This window comes from Mus musculus, chromosome 18 (genome assembly GCF_000001635.26).
Source record: "Mus musculus strain C57BL/6J chromosome 18, GRCm38.p6 C57BL/6J".
Classification (NCBI taxonomy): Eukaryota; Metazoa; Chordata; class Mammalia; order Rodentia; family Muridae; genus Mus; species Mus musculus.
In genome coordinates, this window is record NC_000084.6 from 55019012 (window position 1) to 55038727 (window position 19716).

At 41.5% G+C, this 19716-nt stretch overlaps 2 long non-coding RNA genes across 2 annotated transcripts in view; one reads left to right on the forward strand and one right to left on the reverse strand.

Annotated features, from left to right (window-relative positions):
• Gm4221 (predicted gene 4221) overlaps positions 1–19716 on the forward strand; it is an 88106-nt gene that overhangs the window by 28717 nt on the left and 39673 nt on the right. The gene's annotated exons all lie outside the window — the stretch shown is intronic.
• Gm41731 lies at positions 3569–18301 on the reverse strand. Its single transcript, XR_877436.3, has 2 exons — positions 18207–18301; positions 3569–5481 (listed from the first exon to the last, which is right to left on the reverse strand). It is a non-coding gene; the product is annotated as a predicted gene, 41731 (long non-coding RNA).

The following is a 19716-nucleotide window of genomic DNA, read 5'->3' on the forward strand; positions in this document are numbered from 1 at the left end:
ACACGCACACACACACACACACACACACACACACACCATTAGGTTGTTAAGTCTCCAAATGTGATATTTAGACCAGCTATATTAGCACTTAATGGAAATGAAAAACCTTGGCTTCAACCCCATTCTTGTTAAAAACTTTGGAAGTGAAATGCAGGAATCTGGATCGGAGAGAGGCCTTTGAGTCACTCTGAAGGTATATCCAATTTGAGAGGCAGCGGTGCAGTAGTATGACCATGACTTCAGGAAGAAATGAGACTGATGTTACAGAATGGATGAGGTGCCTGTGTCTTCAGGAAGACGCACGGAGGTAATAAAGTCCTTGGAAAGAGTGAATTATTGACTGAATTACAGATATTTTTATCATGATAAAGAGATCAGTCAAAAAGGAGGTTTAAAAATAAATTATAAAAACAAAAACAAAACCCACAAACTGTTCTTCATTTGTAGGGATCAGATTCAGAGATGGCAAGTACTAGGCCTTCATTTTCCCAGCCAGCTACAACCCTTGCCTCTGTTTTCAGTGGTAAAAATAGTACTAGTGAAGTAGAGAGAAAAACTAATGCTGTAAAAATCTGATGTTAACTAAAGGAAGCTGTAAGATAAATGTGAGATGACGTGCTGATTAAGGGTGAGGGGTGTAAGCTGAGGGGTGCAAGCTGGACAGGGAGGGGCCTGAGTTGGGACTGATGAGTGCTCCAGAGAAAAGTTTAGAGGTCTCTGAGTGGCAGATATCCATCCGAGGACTTCTTTAGCCAATATTTTGTCATCTACTTTGCAGAAGACAGGGGGAAGGGAAGTGGTTATCAAATTTGACACAGCACAAGGAAAGCAAGCAGATGTCCTTGTTGATATAATGTGGATCCAGACAAACTAGGACGAGACTGATGGAGAGGAGAAGACTGAACAGAGAGAAATATATTCTGTGGGTTAGGGACCCTTTGCGGAGGGGACAGAGTTAAGATTTGTATTGGGATCAGTTTATGAGAGAAAAATCATAGAAGAGTTGACTTTCTGTCATTTTCATATTAATTGTACATTTAGTTTTAGACCACACCAAGGGAAAGGAAGCAACTGGGAACTATGGTTCTCCAACTGTCATCAAATCCAGGAGGCGCGATATCCTGAAGGATGTTGAGGACTAGAGAACATTATGCACCAAGGTATAGGTGTCTGGAGTGAAAAATCTAGAAACCTGGCAACAGGGGGAATTTTAAAACGACATAAACTGCATTTGATCAGGAAACCAAAGCCGATACTCTGTCTTGTGATGTTTAAAACTGAATGGATGAGAATAGACCATAAATAAAAGGAAACCAAGAAAATCAGATATTTTTATAGAGTGGTAATCACGAAGAGGAGAATAAAATAATAGAAGAACAGAGTGGGCTGGTTCAGGCAGCATTTGATAGAGGCCAGAGAATACCTGTCTAAGGGTGAAGCACGGAAAGCACATGGAAGAGGAAGAACATTTGAAATCTGGGCCAAAGCTCTCTATGTAGAAAGACCAGTCTATACAGAGGTCACAAGGCAGGAATGGGCTTGGTGTCTTGAGGCAAAGAGGACAGGAGCAAGGGAAATGCAGAGGGGGTGGGGAGCTCTGCTGTTAGAAATGTGGATAGGAATGAGGTCAGTCAGGCTCATCCAGGCCATGTGTGAGGCTAGATTTCATTCTAAGTGAAAATGGAAACCACTGGAAAGTACTAAGAGGGAAGTGATAGAATCTGACTTCTGTTCTTAAAATACTGGCTGGGCTCTTATCTAGAGAATGTATTGTGGACCAGACAGAAGGCAAGATGGTATGCGGAAATGGGATGGGAGAAAAGATAGGATCAGAGTCACAGTCCAAGGTAGGTGGTTGGTGGCCTGGCTGTGTACTGGACAGGCTCTGTAAACAGAGCCTAAAACCCCATACACTGTAATTGTGGCAAAAGTCATCAGATAAAAAGGAAAAGGGGGGAATTAAATTCAGATAAAAACAAAAAACAAAAAACCAAAAAACAACAACAACAAAAAAATGATGTCACTCTAATGCATGATATGAAACTTGGCATTTGCTACAGCTGTTGAAACTCCTTTCCATGTCAACACTTTTTTTTTTTTCACTCTCCCAGTCACTGTTTGACTGCTGTGAAAAGACTCCAAGGCAAGAAGACAGTTAAGCCAGGGGTTGGAGGTTGTGGTGGTTTAAATATGCTTGACCTGGGGAATGGCTCTATTAGGAGGTGTGTCCTTGTTGGAGGAAATGTGTCACTGTGGGTGTGGACTTTGAGACCCTTCTCCTAGCTGCCTGGAAGACAGTTCTCTCTTGGCTGCCTTCAGGTCAAGATGCAGAACTCTCTGCTCATTTTATAGTACCATGTCTACCTTCCTGCTGCCATGCGTCCTGCCATGGTGATAGTGGACTAAACTTCTGAATCTATAAACCAGCCCCAATTAAATGCTTGCATTTATAAGAGTTGCCTTGGTCATGGTGTCTGTTGAGAGCAATGGAAACCCTAACTAAGAATGAGGTAGATCTGGCATTCAGCAGCAACAGACTTCTTTCTCTTGGGCTGGTCCTATCCCCTTTTAGCAGTTTTCTCAGCAGGTATCTCTTACATCTTGGGGTCTCCAAAGACAGCTTCAACTTTATAGCTTCTTATTCCAATGTCTAGGATCTATACATTATATGCTGGGCTCCTCCAAAAGACTTTGGTTACTTCCCCAGTTATGTCCTCTGTACGACTCTAGGCTCCGGTTGACTTTAATCCACTGCTGCTGCTGTTCTTGATCATCATCCCATGATACTGGCATCTCCAATACTAGAGTCTGCTACTGCAACTAGACTTCACCAATAGCCTCTCATAGGCTCCCTTCATAGTGTCAAGCCTGAACTTTCTTTTATGACCCCTTTAGTCCTAGGCCATCAAGTGCAACTGAGGCTAACCTTAACCAATGACTTTTCCTGACCTCTCACAGTGTCAAGCCTCAGCTGCTGTCCATGATCTCTTCATGACGTCAAAACCAATACCACCTGGGTGATTCTCATGCATTACCACGTCCAGCTGTAGTGCAAAGTACAACTTTGGTGATCTCTGGAACACAGCTTCTTTGTGTTCTCAGAAAATACTTCCTAGAAGATTTCATCTCAGTGATGCTGTTCTCTTCTTAATCACTGCTAATGTCTTAGCTCCAGCTAATCAGCATCAATTGTCTCAGTATTCCCTTCTATTCATGACTCTAAAGCCAGAGCCACGTGGCCAAAGTTGTTGAGTTCTGTGTCTTGCTGGAGCTGGACCATGCCCCCAGCCCCTGCCCCTTGTTCTATTACATTATCATCAGTTTTCCATTCTCCAACTTCTTCACTGCCTTATTTTGGCTGTCCTAGAACTTGCTCTGTAGACTGACCTTAAACTCAGAGATCTGCATATCTCTGTCTCCTAATGCTGGCATTAAATGTGTGCACCACTACACCTGGACTTAAGGCTTTATTTACCCGGAACTATGTATGTGGGGCTTTGAACCCCACTCCTGGTACCAACTTCTGTCTTAGGGTTTTACTGCTGTGAACAGATATTAAAACAAAGGCAACTATTAAAAAGGAAAACATTTATTTGGGGCTGGCTTACATGTTCAGAGGTTCAGTCCATTATCATGAAGACAGTAGCAGGGCAGAGTCCAGGAATGCATGGTGTGGGAGGAGTTGAGAGTTCTGCATCTTGATCAAAAGACAGTCAGAAGAGGACTGTCTTCCAAGCAGCTAGGATAAAAGTCTCAAAACTCAACCCCGACAATGACACACTTTCTCCAACAAGACCACACCTCCTAATAAGGCTACTTTCTGGTTCAAGCATATTCAAACCACCACAGTGGTTTAGGCCTTTAATCCTTGAGAGAGAGCACTTGAGAGACAGAGACAGGTAGATCTCTGAGTTTGAGACCAGCCTGCTCTACAGAGCAGTCTCCTAATCCTTCTATTCCTATGGAAGAATTCCACTCCCTGGTGACTAAGTATATATATTATATCAAATATATAAGCCTATGAGGGACATTGCTATTCAAACAACCACAGTCTCTTTTTCATAAAACAGCTACTTTGAGATTTCAGAATCTTCTAGACATCCCCACAAGAGGCTCCATTTCTCTGTCAAATAAGAATCTTTTATGATACATTGCCTTTCTGCTTATCAGACTACTAAATCTCAGGTACACAGAGTGCAGCCTTTGATCCTGTTCTTTTCTTTACCACAAAGTCAACTCAGTAGCTATGACCTTTGTTCTACTACCTTGGATTTTAATTCTTATTATCTTTTCTGCTTTCTCCCATATCTGTTACTTTCGATCAAGGGAAACTGAGTCCCCAAACCTTTTCTCTATATAACCTTAAGAATAGATTCCACCCAATGTTCAGATAGCATTATTATCTCTCCTGATGCTTCAACTAAGTTCCAGGGAACTCAAGTTAAGTACCGTGAACCTTGTATCATGAGACTGCAATCAGTCTTGGTCTACTCCCTTTCCATGTTTGTGTCCCAGTGATCTAGGCAACAAAAGGGAGGACAGGGACTATTTAATAATTGCAATACATTATGATTTAGTAATCATAATATGTCGTACCTCAGACATCCTCATTTTCTAAAAAGGAGTGTTTGTTTGCATGACACCTGTTAAATGGATCTTATCCCTGCATTCCCCTTTTATTAGTGTAATCCTGTTCTTTCACTGACATACAATTTCTTTGTCTTTACAGCTAAGCTTGGCCACCAGCTTTGATTTGGTCAATAGGAGGGACATTAATAGATGATGAAAGCACAAATGTAAAGTGCTTCATACATGGCCTTACCCTGTTTGTGGCTGTAACCTTGAGATCACAGTATGAATGAGTCTAAGTTGGCTTGTCACTCCTGGGGAAGAACAGGGGAGGAGCCCAGAGAGACATATGAGATGTTTTAGAACAATGGTTCTTAAGCTTCCTAACACTGCAACTTGACCCTTTAATATACTTCCTCATGTTGTGGTGATTCCCCCCAAATATAAAATTATTTTTTGTTGCAACTTTATAAGTATAATTTTACTACTCTTAATAATAGTAATATAATTTTGCTTTTAGAGATAGAGGTTTGCCAAACGGGTTATGACCCACAGATTGAGAACCAGTAACATTTAGAGGGTGCAACCTCAGAAAATTGACCATATGGTTGGCTCTGATTTCATGTCTGATCCCTGATCCCAAGATAAATAAGCAACACCTTGTGAAGTCTCTTCTAACTTGTTGGCCGACATGATTTTCAGCCATAAGATGGAGATTGTTGGAAGCTTGCTCAGTTTGGAGCTTCTTTGAAACACAGCAACAAATAATTGCTTGAGATGGTGGAGGGGGGACTTGGGGATGGTGGAGGGGGAACTTGGAGAGTTATTCACATTTCACAGTGTTGGAGCTGAGGTCCCAGCTGAGGTCTCCTGATCACATTGTCCATTCTCTGCTTTGAGTCAGTTTCATTGCTGTGACAAAAATACCAAAAAGAAAAAAAAACATAAGAGAGGAAGGAGCTTTTCTGGCTTGCAGTTTTAGAGGTTTTGGTGCATCTGGGAGGGAGGGAGCAGTTAAGGCAGCATCCCACATCATAGTGGCCTGGAAGTAGAGAGAGCTAACTGTCCCTCCCCATTCTACTGTTTAATCCATGTGGGGCCCCAGCCTCGGGAATGATGTCATTACATTCAGAGTAGATTAGCCCTTATTTAATAATATCTTCTTCAAAGACACACAAAGTGTGCTTGACTCATCTCCTAGTCACTTCTCAACCCAGTTAAGATTAAATATCACACAGGGACCCACCCTATTGTGTGTCCCCAAAAGCCACCCATCGCTTCCTTGCGTGTGAGTAAAGAAAGAATGTTCATACAGGTACTGAATGTCCTAAATCATGAAGTAGTTCTAGAGACCTTTAGTGTATGGTGAGATTGTTTTTCTTGTTAAAAGATCAATGTCTTTTAAAGCTGTCATCCAAAGATATGTGATGGGTCCTATATTTTGGGGGAGAATGCCTTGAGCCCCCTCTTATGTGTCTCTAGAAACCAAGAGTCCTTTGCCTATTCTTAAGAAAACAAATGTTTGCCGGGCAGTGGTGGCACATGTCTTTAATGCCAGCACTTGGGAGGCAGAGGCAGGCAGATTTCTGAGTTTGAGGCCAGCCTAGTCTACAGAGTGAGTTCCAGGACAGCCAGGGCTACACAGAGAAACGCTGTCTCAAAAAACTAAAAAAAGAAAACAGATGTTTAAAAAAACAATTGAAGGCTTCAAGCAACTACATCAAACTTGAACAGAAAGGTGGCCCATCCCTTTACTATTGTATTTAAGGGACAGATTTTCTTAATGGAGATGACATGGTATCATGCCAGAATGATGAAAAAGCCAATTGGCTGAAGTCAGGATTACATAATCTATGTGTGAATGGCCCTTCCAGGAGTTGTACAAAGCACAGCTTGCACAACAAATCACAAAATCAACCAGACTGTGGAGCCAGGAGATGAGGAAAGGATGTCTGCTTGCTGGCTTCTTGCTGGCAGGTCCAGGCGAGAGGAGAGAGGTCCGGTCCCACCAGGGTCTCTCTGGGGTTGAGTGGGATGGTGAGTGTTGACAGCCCAAAAGAAACACACCAGGCCAGAGTCTTATCAAAGCAGAAACTCAACTTTAAGGCATCAGCCTTTCGCTTATATAAGTTAAGCACATAAGGAGGGGGATTTTTGGTGTGCTAAGATGACGTAAGAGGTGAGGAAGGGTGACAGAGGGTATGGAGTGACTGACAGGGCCAATGGCAAAACTCTGTATCAGCAATGGCAGGGCAGAGGCAGGGCCAAATAGGTCTTGCTGAGTCACCCCAATATGGAACTGACTGAGACAGGTCTCAAAACTTGAGACAGGTCTCAAAACTTGAGCCAGGCTCAGGTTTGTCCTCAAGGCCCAAACCAGAGCCAAAATGGGGCCCAACACCTGTTGTCAAGTCAGAATTTAATGTCCAGGCCCCACATAATAAGAAAGAATGGATTTAAATGAGCTGTTATCTGATCTATACAAATGTCTTGTGGATCATGTAGACACATTTAAACGTACACACACACAGGCACGGACACACACACACACACACACACACACACATCTTAAAATTATCTACTGAGTCTTGAACATTATAGTTCAATAAATGATTGTTAAATAAATGAGTTACTATATGAATGAATGAATTACTATATGAATGAATGAATTACTACATGAATGAATGAGTTATTATATAAGACCACAACATACTCATTGAAATGTATATGCTCCCTGTCTGGGTCTTCACACACAGAACTAACTTTTCAATATTCTCTTTCCACTGGATAATAGCCAATTCTTACACTTCCAGTGCTAATGAAGATAAGTTCAAGTAGAGATGAAAACCATTGAGCCTTCTACGTGTCCTGTGTAGGTCTGAAGGAAATCCAGCTATCACAAAGCTCCTCGAGCAAGAACAACACACTTCTCAACAAGAGACACAATCCCCGAACTCTTAGGAATCTTAGTGGAGTTGTAGTTAAACTGTAAACACTAACTTCGTGTATATTTTTATGATTCAATTTCCCTTTTTTATGAGAGTATAAAATGTATTTTTAAAAATAAATAAATCTTTAATGGAAGTGTATGGTAGTTGACATGGGAAGTGTGTGAATCTGTCATATACAATGTAAGTACATATTTAAATATGCATATTATGAACATTTAAAGCAGCCATGGCTCAATATAATGTTAAGCTTCTTATTTGAAACATTACTCTCTAAATATGAACCCACTAGCATCTTAAATACAGATTGCATTACGTGTGTAGGCAAACACTGTAAAATATTTTAATCTAATGTTTGTTTTTGAATTTTATCTGTCTTTCAGGAAATATTGTCCTACGTGCCAACTTTACCAAGATAAAAACATAAAAATTCCTCATCTGTATTTTTTTCTCTTAATGTAAAAAAAAAAAAAAAAGCTATCACACAAATAGAAAATAGTTTCTCTCACATAATTTCTTTTTTGAACTCTCCTTCTTCCTATTTTTTATGGCTTTAACATTCTTATCTTCTCTTATGATTTAAGCAAATGTAAGTCAAGGTTTTTAAGACACCCCCTCCATCCCTCATCAGTGCCCTAATACCAAGCCTGGCTCAACATCCTAATGGGAACAACCACTGAAATATTTTCCTGACCACATGTCTTGGCTACTAGCACTGCCTTCTGTACATTTACCCCAGTGGATCAGCTTGCAGTCCCCTTGGCATGATTTCTCCTTCATGCCAACCCTCTGGCTTTCTTTAGAAACTCAAGGGAGTGGTCCCTTCCTACCTTCCAGATTCCTCTTTCCACTCTGTGCTCACAGTGAAGCTGTTAGGACAACTTCTCAGCACCATGCTCTTTAGAGACAGCAATTCTAGTTCCTTGCCACCCGATCTGCCATCATCTCTAAAACTACAACCAAGATGTGACACAATCAGCCTCCCCCACTTTTTTCCACATAAAATTCTTCAGAGGCTTCGCGTTACTCTTTACACGTAACCCCCATCTCAGGCCACTTTCTTTCACATTTACAGGCTCTGCCTGTCCTATGACATCTGGAAAGCATACAGCATCATGCGTTCCTACCAGCAGTCCCTAAACTTTTTTAGTTCCCATTGCCTGACTCTTTTCTCCTTTGGCTTCCAATGTCAGCGCCAGGAAAGTGTTTTCTGACTGGTGGCCACATCAAGTCATTCTCTTCTTTTTCCCACTGAGCCCTATTTCCATTGCACATGTCTGGTGTCAGCCTATGTAGATCACACACTTCTTGGAGGAGATAAGGAGAAGAGCTGTGTCTCCATCTTTGCACAGACAATGAGTAGGTGGTGCCCACTGTTGTGTGTGTACTGAAAAAAAAAATATTTGATGAGTGAATTTTCATTTCAAATCTTGGAAAAGACCTGAGATTGACCAATAAGCTTCCAGAAACAGGAAAAAGGGGGCCTATGTTCAGGGGTCTATATGACCACCTGTGGTAAAGGCAGGCAGGCTGTGTCCAAGACAAACTGCAGTAAGCTAATCCCTTTTTGCTTGTCTGTCCTCTGTGTTTGAACAAATGTCTAATTTTAGGGCCGTCTCACCTGCTCCTCTTCCCAGGTTTAATGTCTGTGATTAGTCTGGGGTTTGCCTTAATACTGCTGAGAATGTGTCAGTGACCTCAGCTGACCCTGCAAAATGATTAATGTTATATGAACCGAAAGAGGAATTTAGAAAAAGAAAAAAAAATCTCTAGATTCTAAATAAACGCGTTCATGCAAGATTTCGTTGCAGACCTTTGCTCCCAGGGAAACGTACGGCGATTCCAGTGGTTGGAATATAGTAAACAACATTAGAGAAGCACAGCCCTTGTTAAAGAAAATGCTGTTTCAGGCTAAAGTCCCAGAGATCATAAAAGATACATGATGTTATAAACAAACCGAACCAGACAGGCCTGTTCGGTGACTAACCACTGATTGAATTTTCCAGCACGCCTGGACTGTCTGAGAGATAAAGCATTCACAAAAGGTCTATGTTAAATATTAGGCTGTCACTTATTTCTCTCTTTTTTTTTCTTTTTTATGTTTCTACTGAGGTCCAAGAACAGGTGAACATTTCCCTTCCTCTTTCAATTTTCTTCCATTTCTTCCTCTTATTGGTTGTTTGTGTTTTTGAATTTTTTATGATGTGTGAAGACTGGCAAACAGTTGCTATGATTGTCAAATGCCTTAAATCAAGAAGAGAAAAATGCAATAAAACAGTTTCCATGGAAACCCTCTGCAACTTAGTACCCCTGGATTATGAGCCGGCTCACATCCATGATCATTACTTGTTGACAGGCATAAATTGAGCCTAAAAGCATTAATTTTAGATAAAGCTGGGATGAAGGGCTAAGGTATAATGACATTTCAATATTTCCCAGGCAGCAACAGCAAATGGACACCAATTGTGTCACCATTTAGGTGACGTTAATAAAGTAAGCTGAGCGTTTTGGAGAAATTGTCAAGCTTTTTCTCTCTGGGTGGCATAACAAATGTGTACTCTACTCTGGAAGCTGCAAGTAGCAGGACACGTGTGCTGGATGGAGTTAAAAGAAACCTAATGCCAGCAATTATACGGGATGATAGCTGGGCATGTTAATGAAGGAATAGCTCCAATATGAAAGTGGCTCTTTAAAATGTGGGTAGTAGAAACTCTCTTAGAACATAAATATGCAATATTTTAGCAGGCACTGTCCCTTTCTCTCTCTCTCTCTCTTTTTAATTTAGAATTTTTAATTTGTGTGTGTGCACAGGTATATGCCTGTGTGTGTGTGTATGCACACATTTATATGGATATCGAAAGAGGCTAGAAGAAGGTGTTAGATCTCTTGGGGCTGGAATTAAAGGTAGCTGTAAACTACCCAACATGAGTGCTAGCAACAAAACTCCTGTCCTCTGTAGGAGCCTCAAATAGTAACTGCTGAGCCATCTCTTCAGCCCCCTCCCCTTTCCCTTTAAAAGCATAGATTCAATTAAAATGTGAACAACCGTGTGTTTCTCTACACATTCACACCCATATTCCCATCAGCAGCACTCGCACTATCAGCAGATATCTTAATGTTAAAAGAAAAAAAATATACTGAATATAACTGCCTCCAGCTGGCTTCTGCAGTTCCCACTAACCAATGTTATCAACAATTGCAAGACAAGACTTTTTTAAAAGCTGTGATGACTTCTAAATATATCTCTATGGCAACCCATAAAACCTGAAAGGATTTAATATAATGTAGTGTAGTTAAATTGGTTTGGTTTTTATCAAGATTTGGATTTTTTACCTAAGCGATAATTTCATTTGTCTGACGACTTCTGAGCTCCCTTTCCATCCATGCATTTTTAAAGTAGGAGATTGGTTTCTAGGCCAGTGAGAGGGTTTAGCAGATAGAGGTGAACGTAGCCAAGTCTGATGATCTGAGGTTTAGGTCTGGATACTACATGGTAGACTGAGAAAACTGATTCCCCCAAGCTGGGCCCTGGAATCTACATTCATATCATGCCATGGCCTACACACACATATACACACAGACACACAAACAGACAGACAGACAGACAGACACACACACCCTACAATATAATAAATAGAAAAGAGAGACAGGTTGTGACATGTCTCCTGTACTTGGGAGGTGAAAGGAAGTTGATCAAGAGTTCAAGACTACTTTTCAGCTGTTTGTTAACTTTGTGGCCTGGGGTATATGAGACCCTGTCTGAAAACAGAATGTGTCGAATACAGAAAGAGAAGGAGGTAGAGTGAAAGGTTGCTTTTCTTTTCTTTTTTTGGGGGGAGCGGGGTGTTCAAGACAGGGTTTCTCTGTTTAGCCCAGGCTGGCCTCAAACTCAGAAATCTGCCTGCCTCTGCCTCCCAAGTGCTGGGATTAAAGGCGTGTGCAACAATTGCCCGGAAAGGTTGCTTTTCTTTAAAGCTTGTTTTTCATTATCTCATGTCTCATATTCAGAGGGAGGAACCATTATGCCTCAGTTTTCCATCTCCATAAAAGGTTGTTAGAGCTAGCACTTATTGAGATGGAGGTATGCCAGTGGCTTTGAACAATACTTCAAGCAAATTAAGTCCTTTTGAGTGATGGCTACGGTTACCACCAACAGCATCTTTACCGCCATCACTACTACCATTACCACCCCCTATCATCTGTATTGAGAATTTTGGTATCTTTAACAACCTAGTTATGTTACATGAATATATTTTTCTTTTAATATCAGGTGTGGGATATGGAGCTGTTTCATATTGTCCACACAGGCTATGATGGTCTTGTACTCTGGAAGGGGTATGATTTTTTGATAGCTGTAGATAGTTTATGTTTGGAATTCTGGGGACTCTAGAGAGGGGGTAAATGTGAGAGTCCCGAGAGGGTCTGTGGCAGCTGCTGCTGCCCTGGCTGCTGTTGGTTCCTGCTGCTTTGCTAATGCTGGGTGGCTGTTTTGCTGTCTTGTTGGATTGCTGGTTGGAGGTACCCTGACAATGGAAATTGGATTTGCCCCCAAACAACTTAACAACCCTAATCATTAGCATCAGCAAGAGGCAGTCTAAAGGTATGTATGGCCCATTTCCTTTCTAATCTTTGTTGTTCTCTCCTACTTCTCAGTTGTGAGGGTTATATGGGAATAGGATGGAGAATGGGAGGTGAGAGGTAACGAGTCATGTGATGGATCCCAGGATATCTGAAGATCAGCATCAAGGTGTAAATCTGAGTTTATGGAATGCATTTACAGGACGTAAGGTATCCTCCCAACGGTGCCTCCTCCTCTTCCCTGTGAGTCTGTGAAAGTTTCCTAATAAGTAACTACGCATGACAGTGAGGATCTGAGTGACAGCAATTCAAAACCACACACACATTGGGTTTGCAAACACCAGTAACAGTCCAGGGAATTTCTGCCATTAAGAAGAAGCCTCCCGCCGGGCGTGGTGGCATACGCCTTTAATCCCAGCACTCGGGAGGCAGAGGCAGGCAGATTTCTGAGTTTGAGACCAGCCTGGTCTACAGAGTCAGTTCCAGGATAGCCAGGACTGCATAGAGAAACCCTGTCTCGAAAAATTAAAAAGGAAAAAAAAAAAGAATTCTATTTTCAAGCAGTGATTTAGAAATTTGCTGGCTACTTCAATGTTTTCATTATTTTCTTGCTTAGTGTTTAAAAAATATAACCAGTTTTCAATACAAATATTTTCTTCCATTCTAAGACTATGGATTATGTCAACATTTAATTTGTCTCGAGGAAACGTAGAGATTGACCTGTTCTTGTCTTCTTTTTGGTATTCCTTACTATTAGCAATTCTCATGGGTCATCAGCCTCTCCGGATGTCAGTTTGTCTCTCTGTCTCTATTTCTTTGTCTATGCCTCTCTCTGTCTCCCCCTCCCCCTTTCCCTCTTCCTCTACCCCATGTCTGCCCCTTCCCCTCTCTCTCAGTGTCCTTGTTGTATGAACACAGAGAAAATAAATGCTATCAGGTACCAGTTTGTGTCTCAGTCTTTGAACACATAAGAAGTTGGTGGTACATGGTTGCTGGTCACAGTCAAAGCTACCTACCTAGTTATGTTTGTCCCTTATCTGAGGGAAGGGGTTTCCTAGTTAGACCAAAGGGTTGTTTGTTTTCTCTGTATGGCTTTGTTGGCTTTTAAAGACAGGGTCTCACTGTGCAGCCCAGGCTGCCTTTAAACAGCATCATCTTCCTAAGCGCTGCGATCAGAGTTTTGTGCTGCCACAGGCAGGGGGTAATGGCTTTTGTTTGTGATCTTCACCTAAAATATTTGACAATGCTTTGCCTAAGACAATACATTAATTAATGTACTTACACCTAGGAGCAAACAGCTGCAGGTGGTTTCTCATTGTAGCCAACACCTTTCTCTTACAGTGATTTTTGTCATAGTTGCCAATGATCATATGTATATGTGTATATATGTGTGTATATATATATATATATATATATATATATATATATATATATATATGTATATCTTATCTATCTTAATATAATACTTTTGGATAGTCTTCTTTTTTCATATCCCTTATATCAATGTCCCCCATTTTCATTATCCATTCATCTATAGATGGCATGTTGGCTTCACCATGTCTTCATGAAACTTTATTTCACAGTTACTTCAGATCCCTATATAGGAAGAAACCCAGGGTTTTCCCTCTCAGCTTCAGAGATTTCACTGCCAGACACAGTGCTGATCATGGGCTACAGGAACGTGTGAACGGCCAGCCAGGGGTGATGCAGTTTCTAGATTATTCAGAGAAGAGTGACCTCAGCTTTAGAGTGTTGCTGTTCTCTCTAGATTCCACTCTTCACCCTAGGGAAGGGCCTGGCCTCAAGGACTGCAGGAAGTTGTGAGAAGGCTGCTAAGTCTTCTCTGGTCAAGTAAAGGAATGCTTCCTGCCCCCAAGACCCTGTAGATAATGTCTTTCTTGCTATGAATTTCCATAGTTTTTCACTATATACAAAATGATTGTACTTAATGATTGCAGTTCCCTTACTGTGCGAGGCTGATTCCCTGCATTTTTGCTATGCTCACACAGTTTCCCCATTCTGGAGACTTTGAAAGTTTGTAATGAAGGAAAAAAAAAAATCAGTGGCCCAGTTTGCCTGTCAGAGCCTCCATTGAGGCTTGGAAAATGATCTCTGAAAACTGACCTCTCTCAACCTCAACAGAAGAGCGGCAGATACAGGCAATGACTTCCTCTGAAGTTCTTTTCTGGGCCTCTGAGGACAGATCTTCCTGGAGACAGTCAATTGCTGTGACTCCCTTCCCAAGGTAGTTCATTAGCAGAGGAGACGGATGTGTGCATCTTAAAGACACATGGAGTGGAGTTGATGCTACACCTAGAGCTCAGAGAAATTTACCCCAGGTTTTACCGTCTTTCTTCAGGTCCACGGGCTCCCTAACCTCACGTACTCTGTCACTACCCTCACCCACATCTCCTTTTACCCTTCCGTCTGCAGAAGGGAAGAAAGCTTCTAACTCTTTCTCAGTCTCTTTGTGTGTGCTACTTTTTACACTATCCAGTAATAAATATGTAATAAATATGCATCTCTTCTCCCCTGCTATGTTATTTCAGCAGATCTAGTTACTGACACACCAGTAGGGAAAAGAGATAGTTCTTTGCTCTCTATATCCCCAAGTTCCCTATACCCCTGCTCTGTGTTCTAGCTTCAGTGTCCAGACCTGCTTCCTAGTCTTTGGTTTCTACTTGGGCATAGGAAATGATCACTCTCTGAGGACTCTGGGTAGATGCCTTCATTTCTCTAAAGACAATACAAGACAGGAAGTCATCTCTACTCTGTACCTTCAGTCTCTGTACTTTCTTACCACTTGGCTACCAATCTTCCTTCATTATTCAAACATTGAGCATGACTTTGAATCACAGTTTTATTCCTACCTGTTCTTGTTTGGTTGATTGTGTGTGTGTGTATATATATATATATATATATATATGTGTGTGTGCGTGTGTGCGTGTGTGCGTGCGTGTGTGTGTGTGTGTGTGTGTGTGTGTGTGTGTTGTCTACATGTATCTAAATGCGCTACATGTGTACCCAGTGCCCATGGAGGCCAGAAGAGGATGTTGGATCTCCTAGAACTATAGTTACTGAGAGTTATGAACCCCAATATGGGTGCTGGGAACCAAACATGGGTCCTCTGCAAGAGCACTCAAGTGCATTTAATTTCTGAGCCATCTCTACTGCCCATTTGGTTGATTTTTGAGGCAGAGTCTTCCTGAATTGCCCAAGTTGACCTTGAATTCTTGATCTCTCTGTCTCCTCCTGAGATGGCGGGCTCCAGGGAGCCTAGTTTAACTTACTGCCTTTCTATTTATAATCTGTTTTAAAACGACAAGACATTCGTGTTGTTGACTATTTCCATACTACAGAGAAGATATCTAATATCTCAGAGACAGCTAAATTAAACTGCCCTGAATATTTTTATATGATAGCTACATTCAAATAACAGGTACCATAGACTGGCAAGACATTGTGATGTCAAATTCCCTGTTTGAATGATACTTTAGAAAAAGAATAGGGGGAACTCAATTTGCAATGTCTTTATGAAAAATTGGGAACAGTTTTCTACCATCATTATGAAAAGAAACAGCTGGCTTTGAAATACAGATCCGTGGACAAGTGGGGAGAAGGCGAAACCCATTTGCTTTCTTGCCCTACTGGAGAGTAGTCAGCAGTTCCTATAGGGACCCATCTTCTCAACAGCTTAAGATCACATCATGCAGAGCCACCCACACACAAATTAAATGAAAGGGGGCTTCCCCATGCCATGTCATGAAGACAGAAATCCTGGACATTCAGGACATGTCCACCTCTCTATTTATCTCAGCTTTGTTGAGATAAGCCCTTTATTGCACTGTTCTAAGGCTTTATAGAGGAGGTAATTTATATGACAGCAATTATGTTGCTATATTTAGAAATGTGTTCTTTGCTCATTCTGCTGACTTGCATTTACTTAAACATTCACTGGGCTTTTGAAAACTCAGAAGGCATGTATATGTTACTATTTAAAACATGACATTTTGATGAGATACAATGTTGGTATATCTTCTATATCTCAGAGCTTCTGGGAAAGGCTAGAAGAATATTAACTCCAAAGTTCCTTTGTAAAATAATGTCGTTTAGAGAAAGAAAAAATGCCTGCGTTAACTAGTCTTATGTCAACTTGACATAAGCTAGAGTTATCTGAAAGGAGGGAACCTCAGTTAGGAAGGTGCCTCCTTAAGATCCAGCTGTGAGGCATTTTCTTAATTAGGGATTGAAGGGAGAAGGCCCCTCCCACTGTGGATGGTGCCATCTTTGAGCAGGTGGTCCTGGGTTCTATAAAAAAGTACATTGAGTAAGCTATAGGAAGCAAGCAAATAAGTATCACTCCTTCATGGCCTCTTCATCAGGTCCTATCTCCAGGTTTCTTCCTGACTGGAGTTCCTGTCCTGACTGCCTTCAATGATGAACAGCAATATGTAAGTTTCAACTGAATCCTTTCCTTCCCCCACCTACCACCCCCCCACCCCCGCCCCAACTTGCTGTTTGGTCATGGTATTTCATTATAATTTTAGAAACCCAAAGACAATGCCTTTTCCTGTTATTTATCTTAGTATAGACTATCATGATACACCCTGGCTGGCCTGTAACTCAATATGTAGACCAGGCTGTCCTTGAACTCACTGAGATCTACTTGCCTCTGCTGTTCTAGTGCTGGGATCAAACACATGCACCATCATACCCAATTACCATGAGAAAAATTTTAGATGCCAAAAGGCAGAGTGCAGACCTTTACTTATTATATATTTAACACAACATGGGAGCTGGTAAGAACATGAAGACCCAAAGAAAGAGATAGCTCTAAGCATTTTAGCCCTGGTTTTGATGAAGATGTGGGTAGCTCTTGAGAAATTTGGATAGATCACCAACTACAACTTAATGATAATAAGAAACTGAGTCACGAGATCCGTTCCTTGAGATTCTTCTCCAAGAATTTAAAGCTCTGAGATAAGAAGGTTTCTTTCTTTGGGGCTCAGTGGGTGTTTCCCCCTGATGTCCTGGGGCCAGCTTCAGGAGGTCAGAAAATCTTCCTCAGGCTTCGTAACCATTTTTAGAGAAGGCATGCAGAAAGTGAGAGAGATCGTCCTGTTCTGGAGTTCACTCAACTCTCTCTACTTTCAAATAGCCAACATACCATAGTGCTTTATTTTGGCGTAGCACATCCTGAACCCTATCCATGTCTCATTAGAGCTTCTATGGATTTATTGATTTTTCTCTTTTTAGATTAAATTTATTTATTTATTTATTTATTTATTTATTCACTTTATAACCCGATATCAGCCTTTCCTCTCCTCCCAGTACCTACTCCCAAACATAGGTTCTCCCCCCATTCCACTTTCCCCTTCTCAAAAGGGAAGGCCCCTCTGGGTGCCCCCCCACCCTTGGTTTTCCTCTTAAAATATTTGTATTACTATTGTTTTCCTTTGGATGTGGTATCTAGCTATCACAGGTTTTTGTTTGTTTGTTTGTTTGTTTACTTGTTTTTTTTAATATGAGATTGCCAGTCACAGTTTAAAAGGACTGTATAACTGTATGAAACTCGTTATAAAACCACAACCAGAGAGCTTGAGCCAGGAGGAGGATAAGTTTGAGGTCAACTGGGACTACACGAAAATAGCCTATCTGAAAGAGAGAGAGAGAGAAAGAAAGAAAGAAAGAAAGAAAGAAAGAAAGAAAGAAAGAAAGAAAGAAAGAAAGAAAGAAAGAAAGGAAGGAAGGAAGGAAGGAAGGAAGGAAGGACGGGAGAGAGAAAGAAAGAAAGAAAGAAAGAAAGAAAGAAAGAAAGAAAGAAGGAAGGAAGGAAGGAAGGAAGGAAGGAAGGAAGGAAGGAAAGAAAGAAAGAAAGAAAGAAAGAAAGAAAGAAAGAAAGAAAGAAAGAAAGAAAGAAGAAAAGGGAAGGGAAGGGAAGGGAAGGGAAGGGAAGAGAAGAGCAGAGCAGAGCAACCTGACATTGATGCATTTTTCTTAATCCCTACAGTTCAAACAAGAAAAAGGAAAAGGCATTGTCCTCAGGTTTTTAAAACCATAATGAAATACCAGGGCCAAACAGCAAGTTGGGAGGAAAGGGTTGAAACTTACATATTGCTGTTCATCCTGAAGGAAGTCAGGACAGGAACTCCCGTAGGGAAGACATTTATCTGAAACTTTGACTTAATGCAGGCCCCACTCACATTTATTTCATAGTGCTAGTTTGTTTAACCTTTGGACTTAGCAAACACAGTGAGTGAGGCCCACCGGAAGTTGACAGGGCCATCTGTGCTGTCTCTAGACAAGCATGGTGCTTTTCTTTCTCTTCTGATATGCCAAGTCTCAAGGACTTAGTAGAGATAACAGTGTTCCCTCTTTTGTGTTGATATATTTCAGTGTAGGCATCACGTGCAGAAGGGATAACACACACACACACACACACACACACACACACACACACACACTTCCTTGTGTTGTCAGTCACTTGTGTCACAGTCAAAGCTTCTATAACAAAGCAGATCAAGTAAAAACCCAAGGTGACTGATTCGCTACAAATTTTATGTGAGCCAAAAGCCTTCAGAAGGAAGAGAAGTAGGTTAATTTGTATAGTCTTGTGCTTAGACTTAAAGAAGGATGTGTTGTGGTGTCAAAATAAGATTGGAAGATGAAAGGGTGATGTTAACTGGTCACAGACAGGCCTATTGTTTTGGTTTGAATGTGCAGTGCCCCCAAAAGATAGTGTGGTCAAACATTTGGTCACCAGCTGGCGGGCCAGTTTGGGGAGGTTGTGGAAATTTCAGGAATTGAAGCTTCACTGGAGGAAGTGGGTCACTAAAGTGGGCCTTGGGGCTTTACAGACTGGCCCCACTTTCCTGTTGACGTGAGTGTAGCTGTCATGTGACCAGCCAGCCTCTTGCCCCTGCTACCATTGTCTTTCCTGCTGCTGTGACTTTTCAGGTACAAAAGATTGTATTCTTCTACACCACTAGTCAAAAGAAAGCCCTTGGTCCCTCCAGTTGCTTTTGTTAGGGTATTTTATTACAGCAGCAGTAACCAAGACACTTGTTAGTTTGGATTGCTATAGTCTCTATAGTTGGGGATGCTCCTTGCACCAAGGTACCAGGTACCTTCCTAGTTTTTCTGACTTGGTTCACAAAAGAGACGTTTCAATTCCACTCCCTTTGGCTTCAAATGTTTAGTATGCCAAGGTGTCATGTTTCAAGTTAGAGTGTCAGGGATCCCATAAGGCCTTTTCCATTCCAAAAGAAAGGAAGTCGGGTTTCCCTGGGAAGTCCTTGCTGCAGTGGGAGTCTGCATCTCTGCATTCCTTGGTCCTTCAGCCTGGGAAGTTGGTCTTTCCTTTCCTTGGAGCCATTTTACATCTCTGTAGGCAATTTATAGACATGCAGATCTTCTCTGTCCGGTAAAGATTTAATTGACTTCACACTTCAATCACTGGGGGGTGGGGGTGGGGTGGGGGTGGGGGTGGGAAGAAGAAACACAGTGTTTTTGTTCCTCTCCATCCATATTTCAACCTCCTGTCTTTCCATGTATCATTTTTTATTTTCTTGAAGAGATGACAGTATCTCCTGGGCTCGTCTTTGACTAATGACCAGAAGCG